The following is an 18,228-nucleotide window of genomic DNA, read 5'->3' on the forward strand; positions in this document are numbered from 1 at the left end:
CCCCCGTCCCGGCCCCGGAGCCACGAACCAGCCACCCGCTGCCACCCAGCCCTCCCCTTCTTCCCGGGAGCCTGCCCAGGTCCATAAGAGGCGGGCGCACACTTGGTCTAGTGCGGAGATCGTAACCTCATCCACGACCTCCGCACTAGGCACAGGAAAGTGGCCGTCTAGGGCTGGATAACTGCCAGCCTGGCCACCCAGGAGCAGGTTTGCATGAAAATCATGGTGGTCCAGTGAGACCCCCGACCCTGAGCCCTGAGCTTAGAATAGCCGTCCTGGGTCAGACCAAAGGTCCATCTAGCCCAGTAGCCTGTCTGCCGACAGTGGCCAATCTGATCAGTCCTAATCTGATGCCCTGCCGGCACTGCTTCCAGCCATCCTTAACCTCAGTTCAGGGTCCACTCAATGTGGACATGCTAGTTCGAATTAGCAAAATGCTAATTCGAACTAGTTTTTAGGTCTAGATGCACTAGTTCGAATTAGCTTAGTTCGAATTAACTAATTTGAATTAAGTTAGTTCAAATTAGTGCTGTAGTGTAGACATACCCATAGGTATTACAATGGATGATAAGCTGGATATGAGTCAACAATGTACCAAGAAGGCTAATGGCATATTGGGGTGCATTAGGAGGAGCATTGTCTGCAGATCTAGAGATGTTATTATTCTCCTTTATTCGGCACTGGTGAGGCCACATTTGGAGTATTGCGTCAAGTTCTGGGCCCCCCATTACAGAAAGGATGTGGATGTGTTGGAGAAAGTTTAGCAGAGAGCAACCAAAATGATTAGGGGGGCTGGAGCACATGACCTATGAAGAGAGACCGAGGGATTTGAGCTTATTTAGTCTGCAAAAGAGAAGAGCGAGGGGGGATTTGATACCAGCCTTCAACTACCTGAAAGGGGGTACAAAGAGGATAGAGAGAAGCAGTTCTCAGTAGTGACAGAAGGCAAAATGAGGTGCAATGAGCTCAGTGGGGGCGGTCTAGGTTGGCTATTAGGAAAAACGGTTTCACCAGCTGAGTAGTGAAGCATTGCAATGGGTTTCCTAGGGAGGTGGTGGAATCTCCACTCCTATAGGTTTTTAAGTCCCAGCTTGACAAAACCTTGGCTGGGATGATTTAGTTAGGGTTGGTCCTACTTTTAACAGGGGGCTGAAGTTGATGCACTCCAGAGGTCTCTTCTAACACTTTGATTCTATGGTTCTCTGATTCTAAGGCTAATACCATAAAGGAAACTAAACACAACACCCTAACCAGCCTCACGCTTGTGCAATTTGGCCAGCTCTTGGAGTGGCTGATAAGACCATGAGCTGTGCCTACATTTTTCCAGCAGTGAGGCTGCAAGTGAGTCAACATCAGAGAGAGAAGCTGCTTTTGCTATCTTTACTGTTCTTTTCTCTTTGTGCAATTCAGACCATGTAACCAAGGTAGCATGGGCTTTCTAGTAAGCTGCTGCCTGTGCTGTGTGTATACCATAGCGGAGGAGACAGTAAAGAGCTACTTCTTACATGTTAATGGGTCTTTTGCAGTGCAGCTTAATGGGATGGAAAAGGGAGGTCAAGGCAGAGAATGACAGAGAGACACAGGAGTCATTTCTTACATGCTTAAAGTTACTGGAACAATCATGTGATAAAACCAGCAAGGCTTGGGCACATAGACTATGGGAAAATGTCTCACTGGGACTGTTAGCAACTTCCTGCAAACTTTCAGAGCACAACCATTGTTTCCATTCCACTACAGCAAAATGTTCAAGAGTGGAAGGGGGCACTGAGGAATCACATAGCAGCCATGTGGCTTAATGGAAAGGTCATTGGACTGGGACTGTAATCTATTAATAAATAAAATTAATAGGCAGCAGGTTTAAAACCAACAAAAGGAAGTTTTTCTTCACTCAGCACACAATCAACCTGTGGAACTCCTTGCCAGAAGAAGTTGTGAAGACTAAGACTTTAACAGGGTTCAAAAAAGAGCTAGATAGATTCATGGAGGTTAGGTCCATCAATGGTTATTAGCCAGGATGGGTAGGAATGGTATCCCTAGCCTCTGTTTCTCTGGAAACAGATGACAGGAGAGGAATCATATGATGATTACCTGTAGTATTCCCTTCCTCTGGGACATCTGGACAGGATACTGGGCTAGATGGACCTTTGGTCTGACCCAGTATGGCCATTCTTATGTTCTTATGACCCTATTTGTTAATTAATACAACCCTCCTTCATTTCTAGGAAATGGTTGCTAACGTTAATAGTGTTTCAAGCAAACTATTTCTTTCATCAGCCCTCTTGAGAATAGTAGTATGACTGTGACTCTTATTTGTTTAAAAGGTAATGCTTAGAGGCAAACTGAGTCATTTAAAGGAGGTTTACTTGTTTAATTAAATGTTACAGACATATTATGAGCAGCACAAGATTATCTGAGAGGGGAACAAAACCCATGAATGTAGTCACTCTTATGCAAGCATCTACAAAGGTAACAAAAAATATTTCCTTTAAAAGGCTCATTGTGTACAATGACTGACAATGTACGTTTATCAGCCTACTTCTGCTTACTCTACTGAACAAATAGACTGAATCCAGCAGCCTAATCAGTTAATAGCTGCATGCAAAAATCAATTATTAGAAATGTGTTTAAAGTAAATACCTAACCACCTACTACTGGAGGCACAACATCTACTGCTGAGAAGCAATAATTTCCTGCTTCCCACTAGAAATGTCACAATATTCCTTGAAAATTGTGATGCTGCTGAACATCAGTGATACAGTATTAGGTTGAACACCCCTACTATAATATATAGTGGTCATACGCTGATTTTGCCAGGTGCAAAATGAAACATTTATTCTTTCCAGGGTAAATATAATTAGCTGCTGCTTCATTATTCCACTAAAAACAACAAGGAGCCTGGTAGCACCTTAAAGACTAACAGTTTTATTATAGCATAAGCTTTCATGAGTTACGACTCACTTCATTGGAGGCATAAAGTGAAAGAAACAGATGATAGGGATACGTGGGAGTGTTACATCTCAATATCCCCACCATCTATTTCTTTCATGGACAAAGTGAGCTGCAATCCATAAAAGCTTATGCCATAAAAATTGCTAGTCCTTAAGATGCCACTGGACTCCTTGTTGGTTTTGCTGAAACAGACTAACATGGCTACCTCTTTGAAACCATTATTCCACTATTAGAGAAAGTATTGTTTGCAGCAAAATATCGCCATCTTTATGGGTCAACTGGCACATTACTTTGTATGCACAGGGTCTAAATTAATGCCCAGTAGCTCAGTCTCCTTTTAATAATCTTGGAGTGGGATTCACAAAGGTTTTTAGGTGGCTAACTCCCACTGAAAACAACGGGAGGTAGGTGCCTAAGTAACTTTGTGAATACCACCCTTGGGAACATATCATATTGATTTATAATATTCTGTAAAGGTAGATTGTTCAGATAACAGGGCAAATTCTGTGCTGATTTATCCCTTTTCAAACATGTTGATTACATAGTAGTTTGGCTGTGAGTTTAGTATGCTGATTTAGTTACATGTCTCTCTCTCGGGGTACGTCTACACTACAGCGCTAGTTCGAACTAACTTAGTTCGAATTAGTTAATTCGAACTAAGCTAGTTCGAACTAACGCATCTAGAACTAAAAACTAGTTCGAACTAGCGTTTTGCTAGTTCGAACTAGTAAGTCCACATTGAGTGGACTCTGAACAGGGCTTAATGATGGCCGGAAGCAGTGCCGGCAGGGCATAAAAGGAGGACTTAGAGCATGGAGATACTGTCTCAGGCTAGCCGAGGGCTGCGCTTAAAGGGTCCCGACCCCCACCCCGGACACACAGTTCTAAGGGGTGCCCCGCTTGCAAAGAAGTTCTGGCTTGGAGTGCCCTGAGTGCCCACACTGGGCACATCACACCACTCGGCCATCAGCCCGGCTGCACTTGCCGCAGGCTGCCATCTGGGGAGAGGGAGTAATTGGGGGGCTGCAGGAGAGCTTCCACCCCCAGAAGCCCGCAGAGCCAGCCCAGTCCTCCCCATCGGGGGCTCGTACCCCATTCCTCCCTCACCTCCTTCCACTTGCCCTTCCCTAGCCCCCCTTCTTATTGATGTACAAAATAAAGATAACGTTTCTTCCAACATTGACTCTGTCTTTATTGAAAAAAACTGGGGGAGACTGGGAAAAGGAGGTGGGAGAGGGGAAGAGAAAGGCTGGGAGAGGGGAGGGCAACTAACATGATCAGGGGTTGGGAACAGGTCCCAGATGAAGAGAGGCTACAGAAACTGGGACTGTTCAGCTTAGAAAAGAGGAGATGGAGGGGGGACAGGATAGAGGTCTCTAAAAGCAGGGGTTGGGTGGAGAGGGTGCATTCAGAAAAGTTCTTCCTGAGTTCCCATAAAGAAGGACTAGAGGACACCAAAGGAAAGGAATGGGTAGCAGGCTTGAAACTAGTAAGAGAAAGTTGTTCTTCTTGACAAAGCAAATAGTTAACCTGTGGAACTCCTTGCTGCAGGAGGCTGTGAAGGCTACAACTAGAACAGAGTTTAAAGGGAAGTGAGATCAAGTCATGGAGGTTGGGTCCATGGAGTCCTATTAGCCAGAGGGTAGGAGTGGTGTCCCTGCCCAAAGTTTGTGGAAGGCTGGAGAGGGATGGCACGAGACAAATGGCTTGGTCATTGTCTTCGGTCCATCCCCTCCAGGGTCCCTAGGGTTGGCCGCTGTGGGCAGACAGGCTACTGGGCTAGATGGACCTTTGGTCTGACCCAGGACGGCCATTGTAAGCTCAGGGCTCAGTGTCGGGGGTCTCAGTGGACCCCCTTGATTTTCATGCACACCTGGTCCTGGGTGGCCAGGCTGGCAGCTCTCCTGCCCTAGACGGCCACTTTCCTGTGCCTAGTGCGGAGATCGTGGACGAGGTCCACGATGTCCGCACTAGCCCAGGAAGGTGCCCGCCTCTTGCGGTCCAGGGCAAGCTCCCGGGAGCCGCCAGCCTGGTCCCGGCAAGAGGGGGTGGGCTGGGGGGCATCGGGTGGGTGGCTCTGTGCCGTGCCAGGTGCAGGGTCTGCTAGCTGGGTGCTGGCAGGCTTGCACCTGGCACGGGCACCGTAGCCAGCCCGTGCCCCTTTAAGGGGTCCGGGGCCGGGAGGGGGGCATAGAGTTTCCCTGGTGTTGGCCAGAGTGGCCACCAGGGAAACCTGGGGAGGGCTAGCCTCCCACTAGTTCGAACTAAAGGGCTACACAGCCCTTAGTTCGAACTAGCTAGTTCGAACTAGGCGTTAGTCCTCGTAAAATGAGGTTTACCTAGTTCGAACTAAGCGCTCCACTAGTTCGATTCAAATTCGAACTAGCGAAGCGCTAGTGTAGCGCATAGGAAAGTTAGTTCGAACTAACGTCCGTTAGTTCGAACTAACTTTCTAGTGTAGACATACCCTCGCTCTCTCTCTCTATCTCTCTCTTTTTCTCTCTCACTGCTTAATGTGTACCTGAACCTGCAAGGGCAGAAGGCTAGCTTCTCCAGTTTTGGCATGACCCCAGAACATCTGGGATTGCAGTATCAGTTATGAAAATATTAAAATTCTTGTGAGCCCCAGAACCTAATTGCTTGACCTCTGACACTGCTTTTGTTACAAATTAAGCAACACACGCACAGACAGGAACTGCCTGGCTGCAGTGGCCTTTCCTATCTGTGGGAAATGGGGAATGTCTGTACTTTGGACCATAAATAGAAAAGTTGAACTGTAGTCCTCGGTCTGGCTAAAGCCCCAGTCTAATACTGGAAGGGTGGCGAAGCACTGGAATGGGTTATCTAGGGAGGTGGTGGAATCTCCATCCCTAGAGTTTTTAAGTCAAAACCCTGGCTAGGATGATTTAGTTGGGTTTGGTCATGCTTTCGATAGGGAGCTAAACTCGATAACCTCCTGAGGTCTCTTCCAGCCCTATGATTCTATGATCTCCCTCTGGTCACATGGCATGCGCTAAAGGGCCACAGATTTGTGTTGTTGTTTTTTGTTTTGGTTTGTTTTGTTTTGGTTGGTTGGTTTTTTTTGGCATGACCAAGACACTCCCACTTCCAGGTACTTATTTATGTAGGCCTGGTTTGACATGAGTAAACGGACATAGGTATGGCCTCATTTCTTGGGAGACATAATAAGGGAGGTAGATGGGACAGTAAGCTAAGAAACAAAATGTCTGAACTAGCTTAGATTAGAGGGAAGAAGAGGTTTGCTATGTAACTTTAGATCTGTGATATGCCCTGTATCCACCCTTATACAATCTAACAATCAGCCTCAAATGTATGACAAAAAAAGAAACCTCAGTGATGAGTTTGGAGCTGAGTACAGTACTTGGGAATCAAATAAATAAGATACCAATAGTCTCAACAATTGTAATGGACAAATGAAGATAAGCACATGTCCCCAAGACTAAACAGCTTACACTCCAAATGCAGTCCCCTATCATATCTACTTATTGGGTATCCAATAAATTAACAAAGAAATTCTGTGAGAAATAGGTAGATTAAGGACCAAATTCCGACCTGATGAAACCTAGTGTTGTCACCTAGACCTAGTAAGGGCATATGTAGACTACACTAAACTTTTGAAAGAGCCGCGTAAACCTCATTTTTTAAGGAAAAGCGGCTTGTCGACAAACGGAAAGTGAGCTCAAAAGAAGATATGCAAATTCCCATGGAATTTGTATATCCTCTTTCGAAAGTTTAGCGTAGTGTCTAAACGCCCTCTGTGTGTTTAGATTTACTCTGCTGATGGGTAATAAGTCACACTGAAGTGTGATTAGTCTCACATGCAAAGGCTTTGTAGAAAGGTGCAAGTTAAAACAGGGCTGAAAGGCTTAATGGTGTATTTTGTGAAATGATTGTAAACAAACTCAAGTAAGTAAACTAAAGTAAAGTGTGAATTAACATAAGGTGACATATGGACATTTTAGTATCACATTTTCAATTTGGTTGGTCACCTTTGGGCCACTCCCATAACACAAAATTATCATTAAACCAGTGTAACCAGTTAGTGTAGGACTTCCCGCACACAAATAATCAGTGATTGGCTATTGCCTGTATATTGGCTATTGCCTCATCTCCCTCCTAGTCACAGCTACAGTGTGTACACAGTGTGTCGGGCCAGGACAACATCACACATCAGTAAACCCCAGATACTGGAGTTGCCTATTGAAGTAGTTGGCTGCTGGTGTAAATTAGAGCAGTCCTGAGGCTGCTCCAACTTGCATCAGCAACTGGACCAGCTCCAATTAGTGGGGCATAAACGTTGCTAACAGTCAGGTCTGAGCACTTCTTTTCTGGAGCTCAGCCAAGCTCTTCTTTGCTGCAGAGCAGAACCCTGGCCAAAGAATGCACTTTAGTGTTGATTGTTTTCCTACTATGTCAAACAAAGGGGATTTTACCCTCTTAAAACTTTTTGAAAATGGTACAGTTTGAATTAACTCATACAGTTTGTTTGTCATTCCCAAAGGGCTGGTACCGTTTTTGGTGCCAGCTGAAGAAAGTGAACAGCTTTGGCTTGAGAAAGGATCCAAAAACTATAGCTGACTTTCCCATGGAGCTACTGAGCAACATGGGAGAAGGTTCTCTACTGCTCCCTTTGAGTTCCCTGAGTGTCAGCTCCAAGAATAGATTTAATAATATTAGCATGGCATGGAAACACAGAGCGAGATTTTATTTGCACTAATGGAAATAAAGACACACATTTTCACACTTCTTTTGGAAAGTAAGATTCAAGCGGATATGTGCAGTTAATATTTATAGTGCTAACGAGAAAAATATTTAACATCTTTTAGTTTTTGCATGTGTGGAGAAACAGATTTTTTAAACATAAGGGATGATTTTAATGAAAAATAGCATAACTATAGGTCTACCATACACAGGGTATCACTTAAATTTAAGTTACCTTTCTCAGGATCAGGAATCTTTTATCCCTCATACAAAACACAGATTTTCCTTTTCCTAGAATACCATTTTAAAATGGACTGCCTTTTGAAGAAAAACTATGGGTGTGAAATTTAAAAAAAATATTTGCAAATTAATGTAAATCTTCAGAGGGCCCCCAAATAGGTTGACAAATCCATAAACTCCAAGAGGTTTGCCCACTTGTATCCATTACCCTCAGAATAAAATGGAAGGATACAAAATAAATGTACTCAGATTTTTTATCTTGATTCATATGATTTAATGTAATTAATCAAGTTAATTTTAATGCGTTGGAACTTTCTGGGAGAATGAGCCAGATTTTTCATCTAAATACTGTTGCCCAACATAAAGGGTTAATCCCAGGGATAAAATGAGAAGTTGTTGTGGCTAATATTGCTCTAAATCATATTGGTATAATCTGAAATAACTCCATTAAAAGTTAATTGAGAGCTACTCCAGATTCACATCAGGGTAATTTAGAACAGTAAGAGATTGACCTCTATATTTTTTCCCACAGTATATTCTGTTACTTAGTATAAATAGATATCTTTTATCCCACACATACGACTCGGGAATACCTATTTACATACAGAAATGATATTTTGTATCATCTTGTCATGTGGTGTTGTGAAGAGGGAAGTGATGATTGTATCTTCCAAAGAAAAATTAAGCCTAAATGCACAATAAAATGTATTAAATATAAAAAAGAAGAAAAGGGGCTTATAGCAAATCCACTAGCATAACAACATTATGAGCATAATGTCAAAATAGAGCTTTCATTCTCAATATAATTTCTGTGATAAAGTTTCTAATTCATATCCATCTTCTGTCTCAGAATAGCACATTTTGTTACTCATTAGCAAAGAACCAGTCCTGGTCCCACTAAAATTAATGTTGAAATTCCCAGTGATTCTAAAGGAACTGGAGTAAGCTCCATGATGCTTTATTAATGTCAGATAATTATCAAAATAACATCAATTGTTCTGTTTGTGTTCTGTACAAGACTTGCTTTTACTCCTACATTTTAAAGCAGAGCTTAATCATCCTCCATATCATGAGCCCTCAAACTTCTCACCGAGGTCGGTGGGAGCTGTGAGCACTCAGGGAGTACAAGTCTGACAAATATTCATTGCTCTCCCAGACTTACTATAGTTGAATGTCTCCCAAATACAAAGAAAAACTGAAGGTAAAAATCATAAGGAACAATAATATATGATCCAAACCAAATTCTTGTAAAACATTCGGCTCTCAGTTACACCATTCTGCCTCTGGAGTAATTCTGCAGAAGGCACTGGATTTATTCTGAATTCAGAACTCTGTGTTTGGGAGCAGAATTGTAACCATGAGCTGAGTTACCCTTTTTAGCTGCTATAAATGACTGGCTTTTCTTACTGATATTTTCCATTACTAGAGGTCCTATTTCTGCCAGTACTTCTTACATTAAAAACCAATAGTCAGATGCAGAATGACTGATCTTATTAAGTCTTTAGCAAGAATTCTCTGCTTGGAAAGAAATTTTGTCTACCAGACTGGAGACTAATTCTGTTCAAAATGTAAGATACAGAAACTTAAAGTACCTACTCAGTAGTTTGTTCCTCATCAAACGTCAGAGCAATCTGCAGTTCCCGTCCATTAGTGACCCATTCCACATGAATCCCTGCTAGTTCAGCTTTCGCACATTTGAGCCTGACTCTACGTTGCAGCTGTCTGGAAAACTCTTCACCAGCAGGATGATGTAAACATTAACTATTCCGAAAAGATAAGCAAATAATAAATCTTTCCTTAGACATGCTACCAATACAGAGGAAGATAAATGTTTTTTTGTTAACTCCATGCTAGGACCATGGAAATAAGTGTACTAAATAAAGACAAGTGTTGATTGTGATCTAATTGCAGGCATGCCTGGTAGCACTACAGGTTGGACCTCCCTGGTCTGGCACCCTCGGGACCTGACTGGTCCTGGATGAGGAATTCTTTCAAGCCAGGGGAGGTCATTTCTGGACCCCCTGCTGCCAGCCTTCCTAGCCAGCTTCTCACCTCCTGCTGGCCCTGCTGCCCTGCTATGGAACCCCAAGGGCAGCCACATGCGTTGTTCTGGGCCTTGGGGTCCTGCCATGCAGCTGCACAGCTCTGGGGATCCAGGACCTGCTAGGCAGCCATATGCCACGGATCCCAGCCCTACTGAGCTACCGCCGCTCACAGCCCCGCCGGGCAGCTACACACATATCTCCCAACCCTGCTGGGCAGACCTGCTGCCATGTGCTGATGATGGGCTCACTGTGAGCAGCCCACTGCCCTGCCAGCCCCTCAGGGATCCTTGCCACTGGCCCTCCACCAGGACTCTCTGGTCCTACAACATCCATACCAGAACATAGATGTTGCTGGACCAGAGAATCCCGGTTAAGAGAGTTTCAACCTGTAGACTCATAATTAAATCCACAATTGAATAGTAGTCACCACAAGCTAAAAGGAAATGTTATCACAAAATTTTTCATAGTCCACCATAGAAACTTTGCATGACTGTAAGTTTCTATTGTACTTTGTATAATTCATATGAAATCACATTTGATAAAAAAATATGTAACAGGACATGGCTGTAGGGTTTTATTATCTTTACAATGAACAAACAAAAGAAACCTTAGCTATATTATGATTCTTTACTAGTCTGTTTTGCTCACGAGACTACAAGCAGTTCTTGGATCTTATATAATGCAGGCAATAAAAAGGCACTTGTAAGCCATTATATTTTAGTCAGAGAGCAAAAATGTCACTGAATTTATGACCGATCTTAGCTAAGTCAACAATGTTTGGCATCCTATTTTTTAACACTATCATTTTTACAACTTCGTTTAGCCATGTTTCGATACCTTCTGTTAAGGAGCATTTCAAAAGTACTGCCTTCTTCCTGAGTGATCAGATATGCCATGGACAGGTGGATCTTGTTTGCATTGGCAAGCATTCTGGATGTCAGGAAGAAATATTGACAAGTGAATAGCAAACCATTCCAGTTCAGAAAAGACTATAGTAAATTTTCCTCACCTTTGTGGTTCATTAGAACACCATCTGGAGCTGCTTTTAAAAACCAGACAAAGTAAGATGGACTTTATTAATTGTATATAAAATGTACAACTGTTTCAAGTCTGGATCTGTCAAGCTTCAGTTTGCAACTATTGGATCCATTTCTGCCAAATGGCCATTCTCTAACAGAAATCTCTCTCTTATGAATGTACTTGGAGACTGTGATCAAGTCAATTGCTCTTGGGTAAAATAAATAGATCGAGTTTCTTAATCTCTAACTCTGTTTTCCACTTGTTGTCATGGTCAAGGCTCTCTTCTGAACCCATCCCAAATTTTCAATATCCTCTTTAAAGCATGGATACAGTATTCTTCCAGGAGTGGTGTCACATACAACAGAAATACCACCTTATTGCTCCTACTGGATATTCCCCTCCTTATAACTCCAAGGATTGTTTATTGTAATAGCTACAGCATTACATTGGGCTCTCCTGTTCCATTAGCTATCCCTCATAACCTCTAAGAGTATGTCCAATCTGCAATGAAGCATCACAATTGGCCTGCGTGATCTCACTCAGACTAATTTGGTGTGCCTTGTGGGTAACTACTTGTAAAGTTTAAAATGTTTAATAATATAGTCAAGGAAAGTATAGAAGAATAGAATTGTACAAATGTACAATTTTCTGCACTTACAAGTATCACAAACAGCTGAGGCTTATTAGTGTAAAGAGAAGAAATGAAAGCTGCCTACGTGCTGCATAAGCCACTCTTCCACCAAAAGCAGGATGTTAACAATCCAGGAAATTAAACTGCATAAAAATTGTTAAACAAACTGCTTGAAAAGAAAAAGAACTTTACTTACCAGAAAATAGCAAAGACTTAGCAACCCTTAGTCGTGGAGACTGTACTCTAAAATCTGTACTGTCAGACTGACAGACACTGTGCTTTTAATTCCTAATTTCTAAGTCAACAGGGAGAAACAGGAAGCTGCATTTTTTATGAGCAGCTAACGAATTACAGAAAACTAAATAAATAAATTAAACCTATAGGGGAAATGCATGTGAGTGTTTTAGAGGGAAAAAAAGGAAGTGGTAAGGTGAATTGCTTTTGTTGGGATAATATTAAAGTTGAAATATCTCAGAAGGGACAGTCATGTTAGTCTGTAACTTAAAAAAAACTTTAAAACCCCAACAAGTAGTCCTGTGGAACCTCAGAGATTAAAAATATATATGTATAGTATCATGAGCTTTCATGCGGAAAATCCACTTCTTCAGATGAGATCATCTTGATCTGCTTTTTTTTTTTGTATTATACTTTCATTCTTCAGTAAATAATTGTACTGAAGAATAAAAGCATAATACAATAGAAAGCAGATATTCTGGCTTATTCTATGAAACCTTGTGACCAATATCCTATGCATTAAAGAAGCAACAGCAGTTCTGATCCAGACAGAAGCATCCTTTAGTATGGGCACTGTTTAATAGCTTCCCAGATTGTCCAGTCAGTACCTGGACAGATCCTTTGGCACATGGTGGCACTTTTAAAAAGTGCCCTGAGAATGAGGCTCTTTCAGCAGATGAGGCTCCATCATAGGGTCTTTGAACTCTTAGAGCTGGGTAAGCCTAAATGTGTTTTATTCCTAAAGTTTAATGTGTAGGTCAGAGTAGTCCCCACTCCTATGCTGACTTTCTCAATGAATCAGTTTTAAATTTGAATCTGAAACAGATTTAGGTGAGTTAATAGTTATCACGCACTTGTGTTCTATTCTAGAGTTTAAAGATGCAAGGAAATATATTTGGCTGTTAATTAATTTATTAGACCTCTTTTACAGGTAAATCTGGAACAGTTAATGTTTTCAACCTTTAGATTTCCTGGACCTGATCCAACAATGTTGAGTCCATTGATGATATGGTTTGGTAAAATGTTGAAATTACTAGTCCTCAGAAAAACTGTATAAACCCGAGTGAATGAATGCCTTTTATTCTCTTTTCCAGTGTCAGTAAATATTGTATTAATATTTGCAGGTATAGCATGACTATTTCTAGTTGAATCATAGATTTGTTTAGCATCTTAAAGCTGAGTTATGTGTGAATAATACACATTTTGGTGTGTTTACTAGCTTGAGTTATTAGAAAGGATGATAATATGTGTACTCCATGTTAATTTTCTTTTTATCTGATTTCATATTAAATAAACATCATAAGCATTGCTCCTTGTTAATTATCCCTTGTTTTAATGTATTTTCTTCCACACCTACAGACTGCTTAAAATATATATTTATATCTAGGTTTTTTGTTTGTACCGGTGGTGCACATCCACAAAGTACCTCATTATTGGCGTTGAAGATAAGAAAGTTCTACCCGCTCAAGGAAAATTCAACCCTCCAAGGATGGAAAATGTTAGAGAGAATACTGGCAACATCTGATGTGTCCTCTTCACAGCCTTTTTGCCTGTGTTCTGTCATCTTGAATGAAGATAACATCTACAATAAACCCAGTAATGTACTCCTCTAGTAGTATAGCACCTAAATGACAATTCCTCCGATGGCCTGTTGCTCTGAAGAGGGGTGTCAGTGCATTGGTAAATACAATATGTTTGTGGTGGCCAGGAGAATGGTACCGACAGAATCAGTCACCATCATCATTGGCAACCTACCAGATTAACTATACAGGAGGCTTGTTTGTGAATGATAACCCTAAAAGGGTGGAGTCCAAAGGAAAGTAAGACACAAATGTATGTGTTACATGAAAATTAGAAGAATTAATTAGCCACAGGTAACTGCTATTTAAAAGTGAATAAGGAAGAAGTTGATAGGTAGACACAAAATACCAAGACAGTTGACTGACTTCTCAGTAAGTGGAAAGTAATTATATACATTGCTGTATACTTACTAAAGTAGAGCATTATTATAAGATTGCATAACATGAAAAACAAACATGAGGCATTACATGAAATTCTTATCTTAAAGTGATGGCAAAGGTGTGAACTATCAATAGTAACATCAAGAGGAAATGCAATGAGGGTTCAGTAAGCCCTTTTTCTAGTACTTCTGGTAAAGTATTACTGTTAACAACAGTTTAGGTGTTCCACTCTTGTTTTTCAGAAGTCCATCAGTTAACACATAGTGAAATAAAGAATGAAAAATAAACCATTAACAAAGCAGTAATATGTTCTAGTATATAAAAGACATGGATTTATAACTTAAATGTTAAATATTTGTAAGCAGCATTTTAACTAAAGATAGTTATAAGAACATGACTGGACCTAAATTGCTCTCACAAGTCAGGATAGTCCTGTGGTTAAGTCATTGGAATGATCTCAGTAGAACTGTGAGAATATTAGATTTTCCAGTTTGCTGGAAATTTAAAAAAAAAATAGTTCATGTCAAATGAAATGTTTCATTTTGACAAAATCAGAAAATTTCATTTTAATGCTGATTATCTTTAAAAACTAAAAATAAAGGAAATGTTTAATACAAAATAATTTAATATTTTAATATTTTGGACATTTTATAAAGAAAGTAATCCCGTGAAACGAATAGAGAGGTATGAAGCATTTCAGCATCACCATATATGCATTTCTCAATGAAAGCACATTTTGGCTGAAATATCACCCAGTTCTCCTATATGGCCTTGGAGCAGTCCTTCAATCTTTCTTCCTCACTTCCCAGGTCTGAAATGATGATAATACCCTCCACCTCACACATAGGAAGTTTCCATGATGAATTCATCACATATTTATGAGCTGCTTCCAAGGATGCAGGCTGATAAATACCTAAATAGACAGTTACACTTGCAAGTCTTCTAGGAGCTTCTGTTCAAAGTTCTAAAGACATTGGAAAAGAGGGAGTGAAAAAACAAACATAACTCACAATCATCATTTTAAAAATATTCCAGTCTGCTAATAAAACCTCACTTTGACCCTGGTGCTTCTGAAGTTAGTTCATCACGATGGAGTCATATTTAGAAGCACTTGAGAAAACTGTTACGGCTAATAGCTACATCTCATGAGCCTCATTAATAAGCAGTCACACGTTTGTGATTCTTACGTCAATCCTGAAAGCGCTTAGAGGCTCTTTCTAGATCTTGGCAAAGTATGTTATTTAACGGCCAATTTGCTCAGGAACTATAAGAGACAAAACAGTCAGTCATCCTTTGCCCTGAGCAAGAAATTTTAGTAGCAACTAATTATTTTGGATGCCTCAGATTTCCAGATACTCATTTTGAGGCACTCCCTCCTAAAATCAAACCCCTTTTCAAAATGTCACCACTTGGGCACCTAAAAATTGAGGCAAACAAAATCACTAATCACTTTTGAACAGTTAGGCTTTCCTGTTCAGAACTGAGCAGAAAGCAATAATCCCATTAAAAAAACTGTACAAAATGAACATGATCATTTCTATAAGGTAAACTTCCACCATTCTCATGAGAAAAAAAACCCCTCATTTCAGTTTATTTACTATAATTTCTCCTTAGAGTTAATTAACATTTCACTCAATCCCTTATGAAGAATTAGTCGAAAGTTTCCAAATAAAAACGTGGTAAAAATGTGTTATTTTTAAAATAAAAATAAAAATAATCTATTAAAATAGTAAACAATTAAAACCCCAAAAATGTCAACATGAATTGTGATACCTTTACTTTTCTATATGTACTGCTACTTTCTAGGGGTATGTCTACACTACAGCATTATTTTGAAATATCTTACTTCGAAATAGTTAATTCGAAATAAGTTATTGTGAAATAACGCATCTACACACAAATAGCGTTTTGCTATTTCAAAATAGCACATCCACACTGAGTGGATGTTGAATCGCATTTAAGGCTGGCTGGAACCAGGTCCAGCAGGGCATCAGGTCAGGAGTTACTTTGTGTGGCTGTTGCCTGAGGCTATCTGAGGCCTGTGTTTAAAGGGATTCACACCCCCCCCCCCCCCCCCGGACAGCCAGTTCTCAGGTTTCCCTGCTTGCTTGCCTACCTCGATGAGGGACAGCAAAGCATTTTGTCTCTGTGTGTTCTGGTTGCCCTCACTCAGGACACCACAGCATTCTGCAACATGGAGCCAGAGCTGCCCCTGGTCACCCTGGTGCTTCTTGTGGACACGTTGCTGTGAGCCTGGCTGCATTTTCTGCAGGCTGCCATCTGGGAGGTCCATCGGGGGACTGTCAGTATCCAGGATACCCTGCGGGAGAACTTCCACACTGAGGAGCACTAAGAGCCTCCCTGGTCTGTGCTTGTGCCTCATTCCTCCCTCACATCCTTCGACTTACCCCTACCTAGCCCCCCTTGCTGATGTCAAATAAAATACACGTATTTTCATGAACACAAACTCTCTTTATTTAGAAAAACTGTGTGGAGGAATGAAACTCTGTTGAGACTGGGGAAAGGCGGTGGGAGAGGGGAAGAGAGAGAGTGGAAAATGGGAGGGGAAACCTGGGAGGAGGGAGCTGGAAGGAGGAAGCAAGGGGAAGAAGCTCAGGGCTCAGGGTTGGGGGGTCTCGCCAGACCAACTTGATTTTCATGCAAACCTGCTCCTGGGTTCACATGTGGCCTTTGTTGGCCAGGCTGGCAGCTATCCTGCCATAGACAGCTGCATTCCTTCTTCTAGTGCGGAGCTCATGGACATTGGGGGCATCTCCCCCAAATCTGAATAAGGTCCATGATTACCACCCTGGACCAGGAAGGTGCAGGCCCTGGCAGGCTCCTGGGAGCTGGCAGACTGCTCCTGGGGTGTGGTGCAGGGCTGGCTGCCAGTGGCTTGCTGGCTCATGTTTTGGGGCCACTGGGTCGGGGCAGTGACTGTGGCCAGAGTCAACCCCTTTAAGGGTTCCAGGGATGGGGGAGGGAGAGGAGTGTTCTTGGTTGAGGTTGGAGTGGCCACCAGGGCACCCTGGGAAGGCTGGAGGCCCCCTATTTTGATATAAGTGTCTACACAGCCCTTATTTCAAAATAGCTATTTCAAATTCGGCATTATTTCTTGTGGAATGAGGTTTATGAAATTCAAAATAAGCACTTTGCTATTTTGAATTAATTTTGAAATAGCAGTTTGGCTGTGTAGATGCTAGAAAAGTTATTTTGAAATAACTTTGTTGTGTAGACATACCCTAGGTTAGATATTTCTCAGATTATTTGATTTCTTACTTGCTGAAGTAATAACCTTGTTCAGAAACATTCAAATAATCATTTTCTGAAGGCTTTTGTTTATTAACTCAGGCTCTGATGCAAGAATGCCACACCTTTTAAAGACAGTGCTTAAGCACAAATGCAATTTTAATGCTTACAGACTATCCTGAAGGGGGATGGACTTAAAGCACTTGCTTAAATGCTTTCCTGAATCAGGGCAAGCATGATCAAATATAATTAGCATTGGCTTTGTTTCAGCTTGGCTGCCATATCTATTTCCTTTCCACACACACACATGTCCCTTCTTGATATTCTCAAGGGACCAGCTGAACCCACTGATCAAGAGGTCTGGAAAGACATTATTAATGCTAAATGTGCCACTGAGGGACAATGTTCCCTCTAATGTTTCCATTCAGGTGCAGAATAAATTTTATTATATGCAGCAAGGCATGTGGATATGCACCACAAATAGAAACACATATTGCCAGCTGTTGGTGGTTGTGTGCACTCTGCTAATCAGTTGGGCAGCATTTGAATCTCTCTTGGGTGGTTACCCAAGTGCTCAGCTTACAGGGAACACTGCTGAGGGATAAAAAATCAAACCTGATCTGAGGAAAAGTCAGTGGCTGCCCACAACTTTTCAAGTCTTTGCTTTTACACTTCAATAATGTGCAGAGACAAGGCCAGCACATTTACAGAACACTGTAGTAAACAGACAACAGGAATATGCTCGAAGAATACTGTCTTTTTTCTTCTTACCACAAGACTGAAATGGATTTACAAATATAACTCTTTGAGCTCCAAATTGCCATAAAGAAGAGTTGTATTTCACATGCACAAAAAGAGACAAATCTCCAACCAATAATATTTGATGGTAGAACCAAGAAGCCCATCCAAAGTTCATATACTTCATCTTCTCACTTCTCTGTCATCCTGTAGATCACAGGGTGACAGAGGTCAGTGAAGGTAAATTTATTATGGTAAATGGCTCCCATGACAGCAGAGTCAGTTGGTGAGAACTGAGTAGTGTGTGTGATGTAAGTGCTCCAGCTAACAACCTCAGGGTCGGTGGGGAAAAGACAAGGGCATGAACTCAGTTCCGCAACCAGGAGGTGACTGTTCTTCTAGTTCAATATCATAATGAAATGCTCAGGGCTCGCTGGGG

At 41.5% G+C, this 18,228-nt stretch overlaps 1 long non-coding RNA gene across 1 annotated transcript in view; it reads left to right on the top strand.

Annotated features, from left to right (window-relative positions):
- Positions 1-16,240, top strand: part of LOC142827630 (uncharacterized) — a 64,259-nt gene extending 48,019 nt beyond the window's left edge. The window contains exon 3 of the long non-coding RNA XR_012902328.2: positions 13,229-16,240. This is a non-coding gene — a long non-coding RNA (uncharacterized LOC142827630). The remainder of the gene's footprint in view (positions 1-13,228) is intronic.
- Positions 16,241-18,228: the final 1,988 nt, after the last annotated feature.

This window comes from Pelodiscus sinensis, chromosome 3, assembly GCF_052426305.1.
Source record: "Pelodiscus sinensis isolate ZL-2025 chromosome 3, ASM5242630v1, whole genome shotgun sequence".
Lineage (NCBI taxonomy): Eukaryota > Metazoa > Chordata > Testudines > Trionychidae > Pelodiscus > Pelodiscus sinensis.